Raw genomic sequence first — 6,972 nt, forward strand, 5'->3', positions numbered from 1 at the left:
GCGTTTCAACCAGTTAGGAGGTTGGAAATGTCCGAGTTTCCTTGTACGGACGAGCACTTGAACGCGGCATAAAATCGAGTAGACAATAGCGACAGGTGACGATGGTTACAATTACACCTATTGCGTAGACTAGACTAGAATATGATTGTACATAAGCACACGGTACTGCATCATGATGTATGCCTATGCACTAATGACTAATGTGCCATGTTGGCTCCAGAGTGGTGCAGTGGTCTAAGGCACTGCATCTCAGTGCAAGAGGTGTCACTACAGTCCCTGGTTCAAATCCAGGCTGAATCACATCTGGCTGTGATTGGGAGTCACATAAGGCAGCGCAAAATTGGCCTAGTTTGGCCAGGGTAAGCCGTCGTTGTAAATAATAATTTGTTCTTAACTGACTTGCCTAGTTAAATAAAGATAAAATGAAAAATTGATTTCAAAATGCTGTTTTGGGATAAGTAGGCCACTGAGTGTACAAAACATTATGAACACCAGCTCATTCCATGACATAGACAACCAGGTAAATCCAGGTCAAAGCTATGATCCCTTATTGATGTCACTTGTTAAATCCGATCTAATCAGTGTAGCTGAAGGGGAGGAGACAGGTTAATAAAGGATTTTCAAGCCTTGAGACAATTGAGATGTGGATTGTGTATGTGTGCCATTCAGAGGGTGAATGGGCAAGACAAAATATTGAATTGCCTTTGAACCGGTATGGGAGTAGGTGCCAGGATCACCGGTTTGTGTCAAAAACCACAACGCTGCTGAGTTTTTCATGCTCAACAGTTTCCCTTGTGTATCAAGAATTGTCCACCACCCAAAGGACATCCAGCCAACTTGCCACAACTGTGGGAAGCATTGGAGTCAACATGGGCCAGAATCCCTGTGGAACACTTTCGACACCTTAGAGTCCATTCCCTGACGAATTGAGGTTGATCTGAGGGCAAAAGTGGGGGTGCAACTCGATATTAGGAAGGCGTTCTTAATGTTTTATACGCTCAGTGTAAGCAGATGAACACGACTCCCTGAGCATCGGTTGAGCATGTTGCATTTAAATAAGATATCACTCAAGCTGTGAGGCTATACAGTAAATGACAACATTTGTATGAACCATAACTGATCAAATTAATGAATGTGGTCAAAATGATCAATTGCATATTAGGGTTATACAGTACATGTACCTAGAAGTGAAGTGGTATGGTAAGGTCAACTTGACAACCTGAACCTTCACTAGGTTGGATAACAGTCTATGGGATTTTCTCATTTGGGCAAAAGACTTTCCTCTGTCCTCTCTCCCACGTCCTCTCTGCTACTTGACCCAGAAAGCGATAAGTGGTTGAGGGATCGAGGAGTGTGTCAATCATAGAGATGGAAAGAGGCCTCGTCATTGTAACCTTGACATTATGGCGTTTGTGACATCTCCATTTTGAAGTAATCAATTTTCATCTTCACTATTGGCTGATCCCTCCTGATGACCCGGTCGGACATAACTCCAACAGGGTCACTAGGAGGGATCAGCCAATAAAGTTGGAAATCCCACCCAGTTGACTACATTAAAATGGTGGAAGCCCTCAATTGCATATGCCTATGCTAATTCAGTAACATTGGGAAGTATTCAGACCCCTTGACTTTTTCCACATTTTGTTAGGTTACAGTCTTAATCTAAAATGTATTGAATTGTTTTTTCCCCTCATCAATCTACACACAATACCCCATAATGACAAAGCAAAAAGAGGTTTTTATAAATGTTTACAAATGTGTAAAATAAAATAAACTTCAATATCACGTTTACATAAGTATTCAGACCCTTTACTCAGTACTTTGTTGAAGCACCTTTGGCAGCGATTACAGCCTTGAGTCTTCTTGGGTATGACGCTACAAGCTTGGCACACCTGTATTTGGGGAGTTTCTCCCATTCTTCTTTGCAGATCCTCTCAAGCTCTGTCAGGTTGGATGGGGAGCATTGCTGCACAGCTATTTTCAGGTCTCTCCAGAAATGTATGATAGGGTTTCCGGGCTCTGGCTGGGCCCCTCAAGGACATTCAGAGACTTGTTCCTGAAGCCACTCCTGCGTTGTCTTGGCTGTGTGCTTAGGGTTGTTGGAAGTTGAACCTTCGCCCCAGTCTGAGGTCCTGAGCACTCTGGAGCTGGTTTTCATCAAGGATATCTCTGTACATTGCTCCATTTATCTATGCCTCAATCATGACTAGTCTCCCAGTCCCTGCTGCTGAAAAACAACATCCCCACAGTATGATGCTGCCACCACCATGCTTCATCATAGGGATGGTGCCAGGTTTCCTCCAGACGTGACGCTTGGCATTCAGGCCAAAGAGTTCAATCTTGGTTTCATTAGACCAAAGAATCTTGTTTCTCATGGTCTGAGAGTCTTTAGGTGCCTTTTGGCAAAACTCCAAGTGGGCTGTCATGTGCCTTTTACTAAGGAGTGGCTTCTGTCTGGCCGCTCTACCATAAAGGCCTAATTGGTAGAGTGCTGCAGAGATGGTTGTCCTTTTGGAAGGTTCTTCCATCTCCACAGAGGGACTCTAGAGCTCTGTCAGAGTGACCATTGGGTTCTTGGTCACCTCACTGACCAAGGCCCTTCTCCCCCGATTGCTCAGTTTGGCAGGGCGGCCAGCTTTAGGAAGAGTCTTGGTGGTTCTAAACTTCTTCCATTTAAGAATGATAGAGGCCACTCTGTTCTTGGGACCTTCAATGCTGCAGAAATGTTTGGTACCCTTTCCCAGATCCATGCCTGGTCACAATCCTGTCTCTGAACTCTACGGACAATTCCTTCAACCTCATGGCTTGGTTTTTGCTCTGACATGCACTGTCAACTGTGGGACCTCATATAGACAGGTGTGTGCCTTTCCAAATCATGTCCAATCAATTTAATTTACCACAGGTGGACTCCAATCAAGTTGTAGAAATGTCTCAATGATGATCAATGGAAACAGTATGCAGCTGAGCTCAATTTCGAGACTCATAGCAAAGGGTCTGAATACTTAAGTAAATAAGGTATTTCTGGTTTTTGTTTTTAATACATTTGCACACATTTCTAAAAACCTATTTTAGCTTTGTCATTATGGGGTATTGTGTGTAGATTACTGAAGAAATTGTTTTATTTAATACATTTTAGAATAAGGCTGTAATGTAACAAAATGTGGAAAAAGCCAAGACGTTTGAATACTTTCCGAAGGCACCATACGGCCTTTTGGCCACCAGAGGCCTCTATAATTCTCTATGGTGTCAATTCGTTAGTAGGCAAGTAGAATTGTCCTCCCCTCATCAATAGCCACCTTTCATCAGGATACTCAGGTGTATCCTACCATGGAAGCGTTTTGAAGTCTGCCACACCCCATTTGAATCAGCTTTTGTTTTTTTGAGAGGAGAAAAAGATACACAAGTTTAAAAACAATATGCTTCTTATTGTTTTATCTATAAAATGTATTGCACAACTAACTTAATTTGTTTTGATCACTTTGCACATTTATTTGGGGATCCAGACCTGTAAATGTAATTAGCCTAATAACGCTTTAGTGGAGACAACCTGGGCTCAGGGGTAGACGTAACATAGTAAATGTAAATCCGGGACACTCCAATGAGTACGATATGTTACGTTTTGTATGGTATGTATTCATTGTGGATGTCCATCATCCATTCCGTATAATATGTTACGAATTACAATTTATATAATACGTTACGAATTGCAGTTTGTAAAATATATTACCAATTGCAGTTCGTACAATATGTTATGAATTTGAAAAACATCTGATACACTTCATGGCCAAAGTATGTGGACACTTGCTCATTGAACATCTCATTCCAAAATCGTGGGGATTAATATGGAGTTGGTCCGCCGTTGATGCAATAACGGCCTCCACTCTTCTGCGAAGGCTTTCCACTAGATGTTGGAACATTGCTGCGGAGACTTGCTTCCATTCAGTCACAAGAGCATTACTGAGGTCTGGCACTGATGTTGGGTGATTAGGCCTGGCTTGTAGTCGTCGTTCCAATTTATCACAAAGGTGTTCAATGAAGTTGAGGTCAGGGCTTTGTGCAGGCCAGTCAAGTTCTTCCACACTGATCTCGACAAACCATTTCTGTATGGACCTCACTTTGTGCACGGGGGCATTGTTGTGCTGAAACAGGAATGGGCCTTCCCCAAACTGTTGCCAAAAAGTTGGAACCACAGAATCATCTAGAATGTCATTGTATGCTGTAGCATCAAGATTCATCCGTCGGACTGCCAGATGGTGAAGCGTGATTCATCACTCCAAAGAACAGGTTTCCACTGCTCCAGAGTCCAACTCCAGTCGACGCTTGGAATTGAGCATGGTTATCTTAGGCTTGTATGTGGCTGCTCGGCCATGGAAACCCATTTCACAAAGCACCCAACGAACAGTTATTGCGCTGATGTTGCTTTCAGAGGCAGGTTGGAACTCGGTAGTGAGTTTTGCAACTGAGGACAGACAATTTTTACATGCTACGCGCTTCAGCACTCGGTGGTCCTGTTCGGTGACCTTGTGTGGACTATCACTTTGTGGATGATGCCAATGTTGCTCCTAGATACTTCAACTTCACAATAACAGCACTTACAGTTGGAAAGGTGGCATCCTATGACTGTGCCACGTTGAAAGTCACTGAACTCTTTAGTATGGGTCATTCTCCTGCCAATGTTGTTACTATGGAGATTGCATGGTTATGTTCCCTATTTTATACACCTGTCAGCAACGGGTGTGGCTGAAATAGCCGAATCAACTAATTTGAAGGGATGTCCACATACACTACATGGCAAAAAGTATCTTACAAATTCCAATTTGTTGTGGCTAATGTAAGCTAAGTGGCTAGGGGTTAGCGGTTAAGGTTAGGGTTAAGGTTCTTCAAGCATGTTTAGACATGTACCTCATCAAGCTAGTGTTATCAGTGACAGCACCAGTGGAGACTAGGACTCTCCTAGGAATAGGACTATTCCCAGGAGAATGTACCATTCACCTTAACCCAGACGGAACTCCTGTGGAATACCCACCGAGAAAGATTTCCCTTGCTCTCTGCACCCGTCTGAAGAAAGAGTTGGAGAGCATGGAGCATTCTGACATCATCACCAAGGTTACAGAACTGGCAGATTTGATGGTGGAGAAACCGTGCACAGGCAAGCTCAGAGTATGTCTCCACCCAGAGACTTGAACGAGGACATCAAACGCCCCCACTACCCCTTACCGACGCTACATGACATCACACACAAGCTAGCGGGAGCACACTACTTCAGTGTCATGGATGCCAGATCAGGCTACTGGGCTATCAAGCTCACAGAAGACTCATCCAAGCTCACAACGTTCAACACACCATTCAGCGAAAGATCGACAAGACGTACGAAGGCCTCGATGGAGTCGTGGCGATTGTTGATGAAATCCTCATCTATGGTCGAACCAAAGAGGGACACGACAGAAATCTCCACGTAATGCTGCAAAGGTCCCGCGAGAGGGGAGCATAGCTCAAAACTGTGAAGAGCACAGTCGGCACCACCGAGGTCAGCTACTTCGGACATCGTCTCACAGTGGATGGGATCAAATCAGATCCACAGAAGATCTCAGCTGTGAAGGAGATTGAGCTACCAAAGAACAGCGCAGTGCTAGAAACAGTGTTAACTGTGAACTACTTGCCCCCAGCCTCTCCGACGCCAACGCACAGCTCCGTCAACTGCTTAAGCGGTCCAGTGAGTTACTCTGGGACAAGCAACATGACATTGATTTCCAGAAAGTGAAAGACTTGATCACGAGAAAACCAGAACCAATCCTTGCCTACTACGACCCCAACAAAGTGCTCAGACTCCAAGTGGACGCGTCAAAGTATGGACTAAGTGCATTTCTACTGCAAGAAGGAAAGCCCAATGGCTATGCTTCCAAATCTCTCACAGACTGTGAAATCAACTATGCTCAAATGTAAAAGGAGCTGCACTCTATTCTGTTCGGATTTAAGTAGGCTTGGGAGATATCCAGATTGTCATCCCTTCATACCAACCTTGTGCCATACCAAGATATTCGGTAATACCGGCACTGAACACAAGGGGCGCTGCTATCTAACCCCACTGAGTCTCTGTAATCCGAAGGTTAGCATTGCTAACAAGTACATGCAAACCCCATAGAGAATGCTAACTAAATGCTAACGAGCGCATTGCAAATCTTTTATACAGTCGCTGAACCTTAAGTATTTGCCAGACAGACAACCCAGCTCATAATATTTTACCAGTAACTAAAGAATGCTACTCACAGTTTGCTGCACACACAAACAAATATTAGACAGCAAGGCTCTTGGTCCTGGGGCGGCAGGTAGCCTAGTGGTTAGAGCAATGGGCCAGTAACCGAAAGGTTGCTAGATTGAATCCCTGAGCTGACAAGGTAAAAATCTGTCGTTCTGTCCCTGAACAAGGCAGTTAACCCACTATTCCTATGCCGTCATTGTAAATAACAATTTGTTCTTAAAGCCACTTAGCTAGATAGCTAATTAGTAAACCAATTGCAGAGCATTTAGCACATTTTAGTCAGTTAACTTAAGTCAGTTATCAGTTACCTGGCAAACATTTAGTTGTGAATTCCATACAGTAACTAGATCACCTGGCACGTACAACAGTGAGTGACTCACAAGGCTCCAGTCTCTCATTGTTGTGTGCTTGTTAACAAACACCACTTGACTGAGGACTACAGAAAAGCTTCATAATGAAAGATTGTGACAGGTGAAGAGATTTTCTTTATCTCCTAACGTATTGCAGAAGTTGACCGCAGATATTTACCTAAAAGGTTTAAACGGTATTGACGGTATTGAAAAAACATCCTGTGTCTATTTCCAAATACCCCGCTATACGGTATACCACCCAACCCTAGACGTAAGTGTTTCCATTAGTATGTCTATGGATGACAAGCCATTGTGGAATCCGACCACAAATCCGACCACAAACCCCAAACCCTCAATCACGAG

This window comes from Salmo trutta, chromosome 26 (genome assembly GCF_901001165.1).
Source record: "Salmo trutta chromosome 26, fSalTru1.1, whole genome shotgun sequence".
Lineage (NCBI taxonomy): Eukaryota > Metazoa > Chordata > Actinopteri > Salmoniformes > Salmonidae > Salmo > Salmo trutta.